The sequence below is a fragment of the Dromiciops gliroides genome, chromosome 3 (assembly GCF_019393635.1).
Source record: "Dromiciops gliroides isolate mDroGli1 chromosome 3, mDroGli1.pri, whole genome shotgun sequence".
Classification (NCBI taxonomy): Eukaryota; Metazoa; Chordata; class Mammalia; order Microbiotheria; family Microbiotheriidae; genus Dromiciops; species Dromiciops gliroides.
Window position 1 is genome coordinate 380,162,471 of NC_057863.1, and position 18,611 is coordinate 380,181,081.

Here is an 18,611-nt window from a genome sequence, read left to right on the forward strand (position 1 = left end):
CAAGACTGTTCTAGGTGCTGTGAATAGAAAGACTTCAAATGAAACACCTTCTGCCTTCAAGGGGCTTGCAATCTAATGGGGGAGACTACATGCACAAATGTACCTATGTACAAAACACATATTCAAGTGCATATGTGTATATGCACATATACATATTTAAAGACACATGGAAATCTTTGACAGAACATATTATCTTCAGTTTATCAGTAAAGTTGGAAATTCTCCTCCATATTTCATGTAGCTCCCTAATCCAACCTCACTTTTGTGCTTTCTCCCATCCCTCCTTTTTCTAGTCCCTCAACCTGACCATTAAATATCTTTGGGAAAATTTACCAATGCCCTTATAAAAAGGATTTTCTGCAACTGCCTTGCATCCTCTTCCCAAACTAAAATAATTTTTGAAGCTTTATAACTGAAAATGATTAAATAAAAGCAATAACAAAAAGCCATAAGAACAAACAAAAATAAAGTTTTAGAAAGTGATAAATTTGCATACTATAAGCTTGTAATCTTTGAATGTAATGTACTAAAATAGAAGACAGCTTTTATATGTTCTGTAAATTCTGAACAATGCCTCAAACATTCTGGAACTTTGGTGTATACCAAGTGACTAATCAATATAATTGTCCTTCCCTTTCTGAAAAATTTTATTGAAACAGTGGCACTGCCCATTTTTCAGCATCTATTTCCAAGTGTAGAAGGTATATAATTGCAGGTTAACTTTTCCCTGCCTTAACCAACAGCAAACTTCATTCTTGCAAATTGCTCTAATAACTAAATTTAGCCCCATAGAGCTAGAAGTATACTCCATTAATTAAAACAGAGAGCAAAGCCTAAGTTTATTGCTCATATGATCCTGTGCAATTCATTTAACTTCTCAAGGCCTCAGTTTCCTCATCTGTAAAACGAGGAATTAATAGCTTCCAAAATCCCCTCTAACTGTACTTCTTTGATCTTAAGCAGCTTTTGTTCTCTCTGCTATTGGGTTGTGAGCCTGTTGTTAGGATAAAAGAAAAGCCCCCCAGTAAACAGAAGACTATGTTTTCAGAAACATAACATTTTGTGATTAACTGAGAGTGCCTGGAAAACCCTTTCGATTTTAATTCCTTGTGGAACCCTTTTAAAAATAGCTTAGTCCACATTTTATGTTAAGCAATAATATTTTATGAACATAGACTAATGTTTGATGCTTCAGCAATTCTGTTCCACCTCAGGGTTAAAGTTCAAAAACCCAGCCTATACATGCAAAAGTCATAGGTTATTGAGTTGAACACATACCAATTGTAGTGCTACTCTCTGGGAGTTGCTTATTATATAAACCACTTACATGACCTTAATTTATTGTATATTATTCTCTACTAAACACATTGTGTATTCTAGAATCTACTTATTTGAGGGATCCAATAAGATGGGTTATAGCTAATTTAGATTTTATTGTATATGATAACTTCCATCCCTTTTATTTCCAAAGTATCCTTACCCTAAACCAATGTAGAATGTGAATATCTTCCAGTCTAATTTTACTAGTTCCATTATGTTGTTTCAATGCCCTTTATAAGAATATCGTGTATTTTTCTTAGATTGTAGAATACTGAGTTTATCTACACAGAGAGGTTTAGGCAGCCTGGGGAAAATCATCAATGTTCTCCATTGACATTTTTGTACAGTTGAAATAATAATATGAACATTAAGGATAACCTTGATGGGGAAGAGGAGAACCCAAGGCAACTGAAAAGGTGTATGATATGAAGAGGTCTGTTTGCAAGAACTATGTGATCCACTCAGTCTCTATGATGGCAGAGGTACTGATGGTAGAATTAATGGTAGAGTTATGGAATGATTACATGATGGTTTTATTAACCTCAAATGACATATTTTTTTTTTTTCTGCTTGCCTACCTTCCTGCCTAAGACCTCAGTTCCCAGAATATTTGTCCTAACTAATAATATTCTGAGGATTTGTCTAACAGGAACTTTTTAAACATAAAATAAGTTAACATAATGTTAAAAAAATTAATTGCATAAGTAATGACTTTTGATGATAATTTATGTAATTTTTATCATTTTTATATGATATGTACAAATAATTCTACAGATATCACTCTATATTTTTCAAAGTTAATATATGTTTACATGTATTACTTCATTGGGAAATATAAAATTTAAGTTCATTGAAGTCAGGGTATGGTATGTTTTAGTTTTGTCTTTATAGTCTCAATGCTTAGAATATTTCCTAAAAATCTCTTTTTTTAACCAAGCCTGTGATTTCATGTGAGTTGCAAGCTTCTCGAGATGAACCTTCTGTACTAATACATGTCAATACTTGCTTTGCAATATTTATGCTTAGGGAGTTTTCTGGTCCATTGAGAAATTGTCACTTATCTATGGTCATGTGGCCAATATGTTTCTGGGAGTGAACTTGAATCTAGCTCTTATTCTAAGGCTGGCTCCATTTTAGCTCCATTTCTACTAAAGCATGCTGCCTGGAACATAGTAGGTGCATAATAAAGGTATGCTATTTGTTGAATCCTTCCAGCATTTCCTCTAGGTAGGAAAGGATAATACCATTATCTCCATTTTAGTGATTGAGCAAACAAGAATGTCTTTTATTTCTTAGATTAGTTGTACAAAATCACAAGATCACATGACTTAGTCCATATCCCAAAGACAGTCAGTGACAAAGTCAAGACTAGAATCCAGATTTCCTGACTCCTTGTACACTAGACTACAATTTGTCTCCCCTGATATATATGATATTGAATATCCATATAGGTTTGGTAACCTGGGAAGGTAATACATTGTCACAATACCAAAACTTGTTTCTTTGTTGGCAGGATATGAAAGATGAACTGTAGTAAGTAGCAAGAGACCTCTTCTCTTCCAGTTATTGCCAGAGAGAGTGATTATTTCTGAAGAGATGCCATCTGGAATGTGTGAAGTTGTGAAATGACCTTTTATCACCATGTCGTCCCATATTTGTGGAAGATGGTCAGCTAGAAATATCCTTCCATAGAGAAATAGAGATCAGGTTGGAAATTAGATTATCTTCTGTTTCTATTCTTTTATTTCCCTCTTCCACCCCCCACCCAGTAAAGAGTAACAGAAACATTCTAGAAGAATGATGGATTTATTTCAGGAGATCTTTCTGGCAGAGATTTATCTTGAAGTACTGAAAAAAAAATCATTTTCTCATTTCTACAATGCAGAGGCTATACATAAATAGCCATTAAGACAGAAACATAGAATCCTACATTTGGAAGTTATCTGATCTTCTCCTTTGTCTCTACCTATTGCTTGAATAACCTCTACAACTTCACATTTTTTTTTTAATCTAGCCTCTACATTAATACCTTGAATGTTGGAAAACTAACCAACTCATGGGACAACCTATTTCATTTTCACATACCTCTGATTTTTAGCAAGTCCTTCCTTATAATGAACAAGAAATTAATATTCTGGGACCTTCTTCTACATGTTGGCTTTTGTTCTACCACTTGGAGTCCCATAGAAAAGTCTAATTTCTCTTCTACATGAAAGCCCTTCAAAGATGTGAAGATAGCTATTGATTCTCACCTCTTCCCCTGCTGAAATTTTCTGTACTACGGTCACAACATGCCCAGGTTCTTCAAGTGATCTTTGTATGAGTACCCTCAAAATGTTGAGTACCTTCAACATACTCCAGCTTACCAATGCTTCTCTTAGTATATTATTACATCTAGGATTTAACATAATAATTTATTTTAATTTAACATACTAAAAAATAACAACTCCAGGTGTTATCTGATTTGTGCAGAGTACAGTGAAACTATTACCTCTATTGTTCCAAATACTATATCATATCTACATTTTACTATCTGAGTTATAATGGGCATGTCACATAATATCTCTGAGTCTAATTGTTCTTAGCTGTAAACTGGAAACCATAGTTTTAGTACTACATATTTCATAAGGAAATTATAAAAATACTCTCTAAAAGTAGGTAGTTATCCTCCTCCTCCTCTTCTTCCACAAAACCAACCTTCTATTAATGCAGCATAATGCTACTAATTATCTTTTATTTTTTTGGTGACTTCTTATCACTCACTGCTGAATCAATTTCAGGCAATTAAATCACCTCTGACTTTTTTTTAAACTGCTATTTGGCTAAACATACTCCTTGTATCTATGTAATTGATTTCTAAATATAAGTATAAGGAATTGAATTATTTATATCTTATTTTAGTCTATTAAATTTCAGACTGTTAAAATTTTGACAGTTCTTATTCTGAAAACAAGTATATTAATTAACCTTTCCAAGAATATTAATTCCAATGGAGAATTACCTGGGTCCCTAAGAAGTTAAGTGACTTGTCTAGGTCCACAGAATCAATATGTGCAAGAAGTGGGCCTTTAATTCAGTTCTTCCTGACTTGAAGACCAGATCTTTTTTTTCAGAATACCACAATGCCTCTCTATTTATACTAGACTTGAAGTTCTTCTCAAACTGTACTTGTTTTATTCTTTCCATTGTGAAGATCATTCTTATATAGAGAGAGGATAGGAACAAAATTAAAATTATGAAATTCTTCTTTGGTATTGTTATCTAGCAACTATATACCATATAACCCAAATAACATACCCATTGTTTTTTATTCTTGCCTGATCCTACTTTTAAAAACTCTTCTGGGGGCAGCTAGGTGGCACAATGGATAAAACACCAGCCCTGGATTCAGGAGGACTTGAGTTCAAATCTGGCCTCAGACACTTGACACTTACTAGCTATGATACCCTAGGCAAGTCACTTAACCCTCATTGCCCTGCCAAAAAACAAAAAGCAAAAACAAACAAACAAAAAAAAACCCTCAGCATTTTTAGGAGAAGATTGTTCAGTGCCTTCTAATTTTTTTTTTTGTCCTAAGACTATTCCTACAGGTCAATTGTATTTAGTTGTGTTCCCTTCCTTTTATGTTTTCTATGAGTTATTTTAAAAATAAGCTCAAAGAGGCCCCATGAAGCCTATCAGTATCTTTATAGACTCTACTACTTATTCCTTATCAGCCTTATTCACATATATTTTGCAAGCATGTCATTCATGAGAACTTCCCATTTCTCTTGAGCCATATTTTCTTTTAGAATTTCATAATTTTCTATTTTCCTACAACCCAGGGGACAAATGACTATGTCCACTATTCCCTTCCTTGTTTTTTTTTTGGTTTTTTTGTTTTTTGCGGAGCAATGGGGATTAAGTGACTTGCCCAGGGTCACACAGCTAGTAAGTGTCAAGTGTCTGCGGCCAGATTTGAACTCAGGTACTCCTGAATCCGGGGCCAGTGCTTTATCCACTTCACCACCTAGCCACCCCTCCCTTCCTTGTTTATCTGTACCCTAGGATAATACTGTCACTTTCTATAAAGATTCTCATGAATTTTATTTGACCAGCCTTTCATTTGTAAACACCTGGTGTCATAGTGGATAAAAGACTGAGACTGAAATCAAGAAATCCTAAGTTCAAATCTAGACTCAGAAACTTATAATTGTATTACCCTGGGCAAATCGTAATTTCTATTTGCCTCAGTTTCTTCAGTGAAAAGTGGGGATAATAATAGCCCCTACTTTAGAGGATAGATTTAAAGATCAAATGAGGTGCTCGGTTCGGCAGTACATATACTAAAATTGGAACAGTACAGAGAATATTAGCATGGCTCCAGCACAAGGATAACACACAAATTCATGAAGAGTTCCATATTGGAAAAAAAAGAAGAAAAGAAAAAATAAAGATAAAATGAGACAACATTGGTTGAAAAGAACCTAGTATAGAGTCTGGCACATAATTGGTAATAGTGGGCCATAGAAAAGCTTATTTCCCCCCTTCCCTTATCAGAATCATATCATAGCAGGATCATGTATCATTTAAAAGTTTATGGGGATACCTATATATTTCCCAAGTTTTAGGGAATTTAGCTGGGGTTTCTTATGTATTCTTACTTAGAAATTAGAGGCTATTGCACCAGTTTGGGACATTAAGCATTTATTAAAGCATAATAAATGTTAGAGAAAGTGAGAGCACATGGTTAGAAACCCTACATACCTAGGATAGAGAGCAAGACCCAGAGGGCAGCATGGGAGAAGCAAGAGCATGCAAAAAGAGAGCAAGTGACCCCCTCTCATAGGTTTTTAACCTGTCTCAGGTAGAGGTGGGTCACTCCACCTTGATCCAAGCTAATTGACCAGTAACATTCAAGTCCATTGCTTGACATGACCTGAGGGTAGTCTTAAGGTGAATTAACTTCCTTTGAAATTCTACTGACTCTGGGCTGGCCTTAAGAAAGATCAGGGAAAAAAAAAAAAAAACAAACAAAAGCAAGGAAGGAAGGAAGATCAGGAAAGGCTCCAGAGTTAGGCTATTGAGCGGGGCCTCTGGGAGTCCCCAAACCCCAATTGTTCTGTTCACTTTATGTAGAATGAAGTTGTCAGCAAGTCAAGACAAAAAATTTTCAGATCATCAACTTTTTATCTTGTATAATACATCATGGTTCAATTGCCCTTAGAAATATTGCAATCCAATACTGAACACATATCAGTTCAAGTCATGGAAGTTCTAAGTGTACTCTTTGTATAAATGCATTAGTTTGAAAGAATTAACATTTCTTTCCTGTACTGAATTTGGTTAAGCAAAATGATCAGCTCCCTCAAATGATGGTAAGAAAACAACTAAAGTAATGTTCAGATAGGATCAAACTTAAGGGCTGACCTTTACATTTTCTGTATTTTATTTTTCTATTTTATAATCATTATTTTTCATGGTATTGAGAAAAAAGTCTTTATTTTTTTTTTCAAATTGGTACATTGAATCAAATTGTATATACTCAAAATAAATGTAAGGATCAAGCTGGTTTTCAACCAATACTTTTCACTCTTAGTCTTCTACATTTATCTATTTAATTTTAATTTCTGTTGTGAAAAATTTGCATGATTATGCTTTGAAAAATATTTTAATTAATCATATCTCTATAAATGGAGGTCTAGACTTTGATATTTCATAAACCTTTAATAGTTTTAAAGGCCTTCTATACATTATTTTACTTGAATGCCACAGCCACACTGTGAAGTTGGTACCATAGTTATTAATATACCCATTTTACACATAAGGGAACTGAGGCTCAGAGAGGTCACAAGGTTGCATAGCTAATAAGTAGACAGAGTTAGAATTTGAACCCATGTTTTCTTGATTTTAAGTCCAATACTTTATGCAGCATATCACACTGCCTCTGAAGGACTCTCACTTGGACTGATCCTGGATGTTCTTAACTGTGATAATATTTAAACCGTCATTTAATCTGTAGCAGTTAAGAAGACTAGTGATGTGTTTTGTTTTTTTACCATAATGAGGCTGGGGAGAGAAGCAATCTTTAGGGAATATAATTGTAACCAAAATTCAATATAATTGATTATCTGTGGCAAATGTTTAAAATTACAATTTAAGTCTAAATAGAAACCTGGACTTGATTTGACACACACACATATGTATATATGATCACATATATGTATAGATATGGTATTTTACATGTATACATTTATGGCCATATATAAATGTATAGTCATGTGTGTATATACATGTGTGATAATAGACTAACAGTTCTAGAAGGGACATTGAGAAGGAATATATTGCATTTTTCTTCCATGTGGCAGGGCATGTAAATCTATTTCAGCATCTCTATCGAATGTCTGTAGAAGAGAACAGGGAAGAGAAAATGTTGAAATATTTGGCTTAAACTTCATGTGAAATTTAGCTAATAACTTATTCCATTTTCTTTGTTTAGTTTCTACTTTTAAGCTTATTTTTCATGGGGAGAGAGGACGCTATCACTAAAACTGGAAGATGTTTTGCCTACCTGATAGGCAAGACTCTTTCAAAGCTGTGATGTTGGTGTATAGTGTATTCTTTATACCTCACTGGAAAAAGGTCAGAATAAGTGTCATCTAGTTTAACTTCAATATAATGTTGATATCTTTATTTACCAGTTAAAAATGCTGAGACTTGGAGAAAATAAATTTTCACAAAAATAAATACCATTTTTGCCTTTGATATTTTATTGAAACTGCTTATTGTCATGGAACAGTAATAGCCTCAGAGTCAGGAGACTTAGATTTTTGACCTAACTTTTTATATGCTCCTTTGTTTCCTCAGACAAGTTACTTAACATCTCTGGGCTTCAGTTTCCTTATCTGTATGGTGAAAAGGAGTCAGTTTTAAGATTCCTTCTAGTTCTAACATTATAATATTGTAGTCTATGACTTACACAAAGATACTTGGGGTGTTGGGAATTTTAAATTGTATGTGTATATGTAAACATACATACATAAGTACATACAAATATACACACACAGTCTCTTCTATGAAGATTAAATTATTTTCTTATTTCTGTAGTAGTTGTTGCCCTGCTTCTGAGCTCATTAGTTCCTTTCCCCCCCCTTTTTTTTCTTCACCTGTTGGATTCTAGGATCATAGATTCAGATCTGAACAAATACTGTATAGGCCATCTTGTCAACATCCTCATTTTCCAAATGAAGAAACTGAACCCCACTGAAGTTAAGTGACTTATCTAAGGTGACGCACATTTAACAAATAGGCTTGGATTTCAATCCTAAATATTTTGAATCCAAATCCACTGTACTTTTATCATATGAAAGGATCATGTAGTTGTCTTTACTCAACTTGAATTGCTCTGATGACTTTAGGTAAGTAGGAAATGCCTATTTGAGTTATATGGGGAAAACTTATGTTATTTGGCTTAAGTTCAACAATTAAATTTGGCAGGCATTCATTTATTAACTCTGACTTTGTGCAAGGCACTGAGATGAATATTGGCAACAGAGAGATGAAAAAGAAAGAAAGTCTGTCTTCAAACATTTTATCTTTCATTTTAGAGACACAAAATGTAGATAGAAAATTAAATACAAAATAAACAAAAAGTAATTTCTGGAGACTGGAAAATATACTAGCAACTGGCGGGACCAAAAGGAACTTCACGAACATAGGAACTAAACGTTGAAGGAAACTATGGAATCTATGATTTGGAATCAAGGAGGAAGTATAGTCTATTCTCAAGCCTTTTAGATGACATGGCCTATTTAGCTGGAATGTAGCCCATACAAAGAAGTTTAACATGCAGTGTCTAGGGAAATAGGTTGGATTCAGGCTGTGAACCATTTAAAAAGAGGCAGGGGCGGGGGGCAGCTAAGTGGTGCAGTGGATAAAGCACTGGCCGTGGATTCAGGGGGACCTGAGTTAAAATCCAGCCTCAGACACTTGACACTTAACTAGCTGTGTGACCCTGGGCAAGTCACTTAGCCTTCAATGCCCTGAAAAAACAAAAACAAAACAAATAAAAAGAGGCACAGGGGAATCTTTATTTTATCCTAGAGGCAAGTAAGAACTAAAGATGCACCTTGAGCAGGAGTATGACATAGTTAGATTTGTACTTTGAACTATCAATATGTGGAAATTTTATGGATTGAAGTCAAGACAGCATGGAGTCTGGAAGACCATTTACCACAGGCCAGGCAGTAGTTTATGACGGCCTCTTTAAGTGGAGAAATGAGGATGTGAGGCAGACAGGGTTACTCAAAAGTCTTAGTGCAGTTTTAAGCTAAAGCAGTTTAAAGTCACACCAAGACTTTGGGGATAGCCTGTATGGTGGAGAATTGACCAGGCTTCTAAGTGAGTGGTAAGAGGCAGAGAGGAGTTGAGGATGATTATGAACTTGTAAACATTGTTGGATGGAAAGGACCCTTATGAAAACAAATAAAGAAGTTAGGAAAAATCACCTAATCACTTAAGCAGAAAACTGCCGGTGATACCATGAATATGATCAATTTCTTATCCTTCTGCTTTCACCTGTATTTTCTGGGAACAGTGTTAACTCCATCACCCCCTCCCAATGACACAGCTTGCGTCCCAAAAGAGTAATTACATTATGCTATCATCAGCCATAAGCACTTTAGTTCAAATTAATAATAAATTTCCAAGCATTGAGCAGGGTATTGATAGAATGGGACACTGTACAATTATCTCTTTCTTTAAAAAAATAATAAACAAATTTATTTAAAATTTTCAGTTCCAAATTCTATCCCTTCTTCCCTCCCTCTCCTCTACCCTCCCTAAGTTGATAAGCAATCAGATATAGGTTATATATGTGCAATTATGTGAAACATTAACATATTAGTCATTTTGTATAAGAAAAGTCAAATAAAAGAAAGAAAACAAATGAAAGTAAAGAAATAGCATGCTTCAATCTATATTCAATCAATATCAGTCCTTTCTTTGGAGGAAGATAGTATGCTTCATCATTAGTCCTTTGGGATTATCTTGGATCATTGTACTGCTGAGAATAGTTGTCATTCACAGTTCTTCATTGAAAAACATTTGCTACCACTGTGCACATTGTTCTCCTGGTTTTTTTCACTTTGCTATACATCAGTTCATATAAGTCTTTCCAGGCTTTTCTGAAATTGTCCTTGTCATTTCTTATAACCTAATGATATTCCATTGCCATCATACCACAGCTTGTTTAGCCATTCTGCAATTGATAAGCATTCCTTTGATTTCCAATTTTTAGCCACCACAAAAAGAGCTGCTATAAATATATGATTGTCTTTTCATAAGGAAATGGGAAGGAAATATTTCACTAGATCCCAGATATCATCCAACCTGCCATATGAGTTGGGTAGGCCTGATGTGAAATTATGGGCTACTGAAGACCAGTGTATGAGTATGTAGATGTCTAAAAAAGAGGGCTGAAGTTATTTAATGTGGACAGGGTTGGTATTTGAGCCAGAGATTGAATTCCGACACAAATAGTACAAGCTATCGAGGCTCAATTTGCCTAGCCATTATAGGAAAATGACCCCTGCACTACCCACCTTCCCAGGATTATCATGAAAATCAGCTGAGAGAATGCATGAAAAGTGTTATATAAATGAAAGATATTATTCTTGTTAAAAGAAGGCCTGCAGAAGGTGAAAGGGAGGAACACTGAAGAAAAATCTTTGCTTACCTCACAATTTGGCTGAGTATTTCAAGTTTACTGGCCCATTTTCTATGTGGCCTGGAGGGGAAGTAGAGAAGGACCTCAAAGAGTGTCCTGAATATGTCCATTACCATTTAATTCTGAATATTTTATAATGCAACATAACAATGGTTTAGGAAATCCATATTTTTTCCTGTGATTTTTTTTTTGTACAGCATTACAATTCACATTTATTATTCAATGGAATATGCATAAAAGAGCAATAAACCAAAGTTTTACAATTCATGTTTTTAAACCTAGAATTCAAACTGATGAAGATTGCATATTTTCATATCTAGGCATATCCTTAATTGGCCTTTTAGTTTGATTCATAGGGCATTATTTTCCAGTTATCAAACTGTTAGTTAAACACTCAAAGAAGAGCCTTCATTGCTATGTGAATATTGGCTATGTTTATCTAGCTGTTGTTAAGTATAAGGAGGAAGGGATAATTGCAGAAATTCTATAGATAAGGGACATCTTAGTAAATCACTGGTTAACTCAATGACTTTGGACCACAATTCTTTTTTTTTATTGAATAGAATTTTATTTTCCAAAATATATGTAAAAACAAATTTTAACATCAATTTTTAAAGAATTTGTGTTCCAACTTCTCTTCCTCCTCAATTCCCACCCCCCACCCACTAGAACTCAAGCATTTCCAAATAAGTTATATATGAGTAGTCATGGAAAACATTCCCACATTAACTAGGTTGTGAGAGAAAACAGTAAAAAAAAAAACCCTAAAACTTCAGATTGAGGAATTGTCAAAGAGGAAAAAAATTTTTTAAAAATGTGTTTCCATCTATTTTCAGATACTATCACTTCTTTCTCTGTAGATGGGTTGCCATTTTCATAAGTCCTTCATGATTTTATTGGATCATTGCCTTGCTGAAAATAACCACATGCTTCCCAGCAGATCATCTTACACTATTGCTGTTATTTTGTATACAGTACATTTCACTCTGCTTTAGTTCATGTAGGTCTTTCCAGGTTTTTCTGATAGTATCCTGTTCGTTATAACCTGATTAAAGTACCTTAAACTTGACAAAGAATTTTCTTCATATTAGCCCAGCAAAGTAGGTACCATATGTTTGCCATTATATTCAATCCTAACTATTTCCCTCCATCCTATTCCCTACTCATGGTATTTACTCTATTTTCTATCTTCTTGTAACCTATTCCTCCTCAAAGGTGTTTTACTTTTGACTGTCCCCTGCCCTACTCTGCACTCCCTTTATTTTTTTCCACCCTTCCTTCCTTATCCTCTTCCTCTCATACTTTTCTGTAGAGTTAAATAGATTACTTCTCCCAATTGGGTGTGAATATTATTCCCTCCATGAACCAACTCTGATGAGTTTAAGGTCTTTGAGCTAATTCTGTGTTCCAAATTTTCTTCCTTCCTCCCTCCTCAACCCTCCCTATGAAATCAAGCAATTCAATGTGTCATATTTGTGCAATTATGCAAAACATCTTTACCTTCCTCAAAAGTGTTTTGCCTTTTACTACTCTCTCCCCAATCTGCCCTTCCCTCCTTCCCCTCTTCCCCGCAACCCCCCCCCCCCTTATCTCCCTCCCTTCCCTCTGGTCAAAAATATATTACTATACCCACTTGAGTATGTATGTTAGTCCTTCTTTGAGTCAATTTTGATGATATTAAGGTTAATTCACTCCCCAATTCCTTCCCCCTCTTCCCCTCCCCTCCATAAGCTTTTTTCTTGTTTCCGTCATGTGAACAACCTCTCCCCAGACCATCTCTCCCCTTCCCCCTCCCCCAGTCTATTTCTCCTACACCTCAACCCTATTTTAAAGATGTCATCATGGGTTAGTTAGGTGGCACAGTGGACAATGCACCAGCCCTGGACCCAGGAGGCCCCAAGCCCAAATCTGGCCCCACACATAAGATACCCCACCCTGTCTGCCCCACAAAGAACAAAACATAAATGCTTTACAGATATCATCCCTTCGTATTCAGTTTAGACCTGTGTCCTCTGTGAATTCCTTACTGAGATAGTTCTTATGAGTTCAAAGTATTATCTTCCCATGTAGGAATATAAACAGTTTGATCTTTAAATATCCCTCATGAAGTCTTTTTCTTGTTTATCTTTTAATTCTTCTCCAGGGTCTTGTATTTGAAAGTCAAATTTTCTATTCAGTTCAGGTCTTTTCATAACAAATGCCTGAAAGTCTTCTTTCTCATTGAAATTCCATTTTTTCCTCTGAAAGATGATGATTATTTTTGCTGGGTATGTGATTTTTGTCCTAGTTCCTGTGCCCTCTGGAATATCATATTCCATGCCCTCCAGTCATTTAATGTAGAAGCTGCTATATCTTGCTTTATCCTTATTGGAGCTCCACAGTAGTTGAATTCCTTTTTTCTAGCTGCTTTCAGTATTTTCTCCTTGACCTGGGAGTTCTGGAATTTGGCTATAATATTCTTGGAGGTTTTCCTTTTGGGATCTCTTTCAGGAGGTGATTGGTAGATTCTTTCAATTCCTATTTTAGCTTCTGCTTCTAGAATATCAGGGCAATTTTCCCTCACAATCTCTTGGAGGATGGTGTCTAAGCTTTTGTTTTGGTCATGGTTTTCAGGTAGTCCAATGATTTTCAAATTATCTCTCCTAGATTTATTTTCTAGGTCAGCTGTTTCTCCAAGGAGATATTTCACACTGCCCTCTATTTTTTTCATTCAATTGGATTTGCTTTACTGTGTCTTGGTTTCTCATAAAGTCACCAGCTTTCATTTGTTCAATCCTAATTCTTAGGCAGTTATTTTCAGCGGACAGTTTTTTAATCTCCTTTTCCATTTGGTTTTTCAAACTATTGACTTTTTTCTCATGACTCTCCTGCATTGTTTTCATTTCTTTTTCCATTCCTTCCTCTCTTTCTCTACATCTTCATTCTCTCTCTCCTACTTTCTCTTCAAAGTCCCTTTTGAGAGCTTCCATGGCCTGAGACCAGTTCATATTTTTCTTGGAAGCTTTGGATGTTGGAGCTTTGACCCTGTTATTATCTTCTTCTTCTGAGGATGTATTGTGGTCTACCTTTCCCCCAAAGAAGTTTTCAATTGTCTTCTGTTTTCTCTGCCTACTCATCCTGGCTTACTATTTCTTGTTTTTTTACTCCTCCTTAAAGAGTAGCACTGCTTCCAGGACACACTGTTGGTGCAACAGCATGGCCCAGGGGGTAATTGGGCTTCTTCTCAGCCTGCCTGGCTTGTGAGTAATCACAGCCGCTTTCTCTTTGACCTGGAAACAGAAGTCTGATTGAACTCTGATTCTATATGGTCAGAAGCTTGGTGCGCTTTTGCCCCTCCTGCACTGGGCCACTGGTTCAGACCCAGGGTGCTTTGCTCCAACTCCAGTAGATATTGCCTCCATTTCACCCCAGCCTACCGCTGAACCCCCTCACCAGTCCATGCTTGGAGCCTCAGAAGCTGCTGTTGCTGAAGACTCTGACAAGCTCTGGAAGCACTGTCCCTGGCTGGGTCTGGACTTCGCGCTGAGCTGTTCAGCCTGATCAGTAGGTGATTGGAATTGCCCTCTTTTGCAGAGAAATAGTCTCACTCTGTTCTTACGTGCGGTAGGCTGTTCTGGGTTTTGATTTTTTACCACATTATTTGGGCTTGAATGGATGGGTTTATCTGGAGCTTGTGGGAGTCACAGCTTCTCCTCTACCATCTTGACTCCACCCCCTAGGGTTAACCGGACTACAATTCTTTATGGAGTTTATCCCTTCTGTCTTGTTTACAAATGACTAGCACTGATATGAATAAGACTCAACCATTGCTGAGGAGTTTCCAAATGTGAATGTGTGTGTGTGTGTGTGTGTGTGTATTCATATTTTATTGTCTCTTCTAGGTGGTTCTTTTTCCTTCTCAAATGTTTGACATAAGCAACCTCTTGCAGTGGAAGTTATGCATTGTGAGTAAGAATAGGTTAGAAGGTTTTTAGAGGGTGGCGTGTATGGGGACATAGGAGCTAAAACATTTATCTTTGAAAATGGTACAATCCTGATAACTTGAAAGAGTAGGTAAGTCAAAAGTTTTGCGTAATTTGGATTTTGAATTTTATTTATACTTGCATTTGAATATAATTAAATAAAAACATTTTAAGCATCTACTATGATCAAGCCATCATGTCAGACCCTAGAGAAATAAAGATGAAATAAGACCCAACTCTTTCCTTTGATGAGTATATTCTTTTAGAAGGAATTAATCAAGTATACAAAAAACAGGGATACAAAAAAACATGGCAAGTACAAATAAGAGAACCAGGCAAAGGACTATGAGATTATTGAGAAGGGATATAATTTATTGAGGTAAGGGAATACATGAATTAGTCCTTGAAAGTAGGGTTTTTTTAAAACAAAAATTGGGAAAGGATGAAGGATAAGCATGAGTAAAGGCATGGAAAAAGGAATCAACAAGATAAGCTTTTAAGGTAGCTGTCCAGCTTGATTGAAGTATATACCAGCATGTAAACAGGAAGAATATAAAATAATAATCCTTCTCCTTGAATATTAAGATAAGAAATTTGTAAGTTACTGCCTAGAAAATGGGAAGCTATCTAAAGATTTTTTTTGAGTAAATTAATATTATAAAAAACGTACATTAGGAAGATTATATGAGCAGAAATGTGAAAGATGAATGACATTTGTGACATTGGTTAGGAAGATGAGGCACAAAATTTTGAAATTTGTATTGTGTACATATGATATGTTCAATGCAGTGTTGAACAGAGAAGTTTAAGACAGCCAACCAAAAGCAACATGAATGGCAAATATTTGTTACAGTAAATGGTTTACATCCGAAATTCAAAGAAATAGATGGGCTGACATTAAACTGAAAGTCTGGGTTAAGAATAAAACAAAATGATACTTGGGATGGCTAGATATTTAAGGTCCTCACGTCCTTGGGTAATTACTTTTTTACTGTAAATTTAACTTTCTGATTCTACCAGTGAAACAGCCATTATATTTTCCTTGCTCCTTCCTCATATGGACCATCTTTGTCTGGGTTTTTTTTTAATATATAGTTCAGATACTGATCTCTGTTTTTAATTCCAGGATAATAAATTGATAATGCTTAAATATTTTTCCTCACCTTCTGATCCTAATTTTTGGGTCGCTCACATGCATTGCTCAACTTTTGCCTCTTGGGTTCCTAAAATGGGGAATAAATGTATGATGGCATAGAACTGGAATTCAAATGGGTTCCCTTAAGTCAGAGAGGAATTAAGGTGATATAATTGAGGGGGGGGGCGTGAGGCTTATTAAGTTTTACAGTTGAAAAAACTGAGGAAAATAAATTTTAAGTGACTTGCCCTGCATCAGATCACTACTAAATGTCTGAATCCAGACTTGAATTCACATTTTCCTAGTTCCAGACATAATGCTTTATCCACTCACTGTGCCACCTCATTGCTTAGAAGGACAGTTTAGATTGAGAGAAATCACTTAAGATGTTACTTAAGTACTCCTAGGTTTGAGATAGAAAATCACTTCATTAGATTGTGAGAAAAAGAAAGGAAAAAACATGAGAATCTTTTATAATGGAAGAATTTAAGGAATTTTTAAAAAATCATTAGGAAACTGCTATCAGTCAGGCACTGTGATAGACCCAGGATTATAAATTCAAATTTGCCAGGACAATTGTCTCTCTGAATACCTGAAATTAAAGAAATAAATGAAGTCAAAGATATTGTTCCTCCACCTACTAGGTTTTAGCATTTTGGAGCCTGGTTTGTGATGTTCTTTATGGAACTAGAGAAGGTGAAAGCAAGAACCCATGAGTTCATTTATAAACACATTGAAATGACTATGAGAAATGGTGGTCAAAATGTCCACTAGTCATTTAGATCCTTGGAATTAGAGCTGTGATGAGAGGATAGGAATTCCTATATGTAAATGGTTTCAATGATTTTGGAATTCATAAAATTTCTTTTTTTTAAATTTTTGTGAGGCAGTTGGGGTTAAGTGACTTGCCTAGGGTCACACAGCTAGTAAGTGTTAAATGTCTGAAGCCAGATTTGAACTCAGGTCCTCCTGACTTCAGGGCCGGTACTCTATCTACTGTGCCACCTAGCTGTACTTCAGAGATCCTTCTGAGGAAGAAGTAGAAAGATATGCTGTTTCTGCTTTTCTTTTCTTTCTTTCTTTTTTTGCGGAGTAATGTGTCTGAGGTCGGATTTGAACTCAGGAACTCCTGATTCGGGGGCCGGTGCTTTATCCACAGCGCCACCTAGCCACCCTCTTGTTTCTGCTTTTCTATTACATTTTTAGCTTTTCTGTATTCTCTTCCTCATTTTGACATTAAAGCTTTATGAAATATGTGGTTCTTTTTTTGAAAAGGCGCTTCAGTGAGAACAAATTTTAAGTGCTAGTTAATATAGTTTGCGGTGCCATGAAATGTTACAAATAGTAAATGCCATGAAAAATAACCAAAAAAAAAAGCAAAACTTGTGGTTGTTAAATAACAGTAAATAGTACTTCCTGCAAAGAATCTAGAGCTAGTTCCAGTAAACATCACACCAAAACAAAGGTACTTCTTCCTTTACAGAATGGCCATCCTTGTTCTGAGATTTCTTATTTCCCAACTGCCACGAGTGCTACTATGGAAATTTTGCAGAGTCTCCTATGAAACATAGCATGATGAACAGAGGGTTGTTTGAGATCCATAACAATTTGTTATATGGAAAAGTAAATATTCATAATCCATAACATGAATGTAAAACACTCAATGTCCCCTTCTTTGTGTGATTTTTATCAGTTTGGTTAATATATCTTGGAGGCTATTATAAATTTCCTACTTGGGCAAGTGAGAATAACAGTATCTGGTTTATATATTTAGTGTGTCTGAAGGTACCATGTTACACCTCCTCTTGTGATTTTTAAAACTTTAATTCCCTAAAATTTTGGAATTATATAAAGGGATAAAATAAAGATTAGATGTTTAGGTAACGAGGAAGTGAAATGAAAAGCAGGTGAGAGGAACCCTTAATGAAATCACAAAAAGCAAGTTGAAGGCAAGAGTATTTCAACAATGTGAACTATTGCAAGATGGATAATATTTTATATAATTGCAGTGATTAGGTAATTAGACCTTGATTTGTCTTCACCATTTCAATAGATGAAACTAGCAGGTTGCTGTATCTTACTATTTTTTAGGTAGTGATTCTCCTCTTCATTATTTAGCTTGTAGTCACTTCAAATTATTCTGATAAAACTTGTAGGGGAAAACAGACATACATACATGCACCAGTTGTTTAACTTTCTTTTTGCACATTTGACATAAGAAATAAGTAGAACTAATACTTTTCTTTAGAGTGAATGAGAAGAATTCAAAATATAATCTTGTATTATTATAATGATGTATTTTATAAGAATGAAAAGGTACTGGATTCAGTTCACTAAAACACATTTTTTGACATTTTTATCAGAATACAATGGTATGATACTGAAAAATTGTTACAAATTTTGGAATGATGTGAATCTCAGATAATTTTTTTTTAATTTGGATTTGCTTAATTGTGTATTGATTTCTCATGAAGTCATTTGTTTCCAC

At 35.3% G+C, this 18,611-nt stretch overlaps 1 protein-coding gene and 1 non-coding gene across 2 annotated transcripts in view; both read left to right on the top strand.

The window, feature by feature from the left end:
* The window catches only part of NCKAP5 (NCK associated protein 5), a 1,132,898-nt gene that overhangs the window by 675,083 nt on the left and 439,204 nt on the right, over nt 1–18,611 (top strand).
* LOC122752225 lies at nt 5,622–5,728 on the top strand. The gene has a single exon (XR_006356013.1). It is a non-coding gene; the product is annotated as a U6 spliceosomal RNA (small nuclear RNA).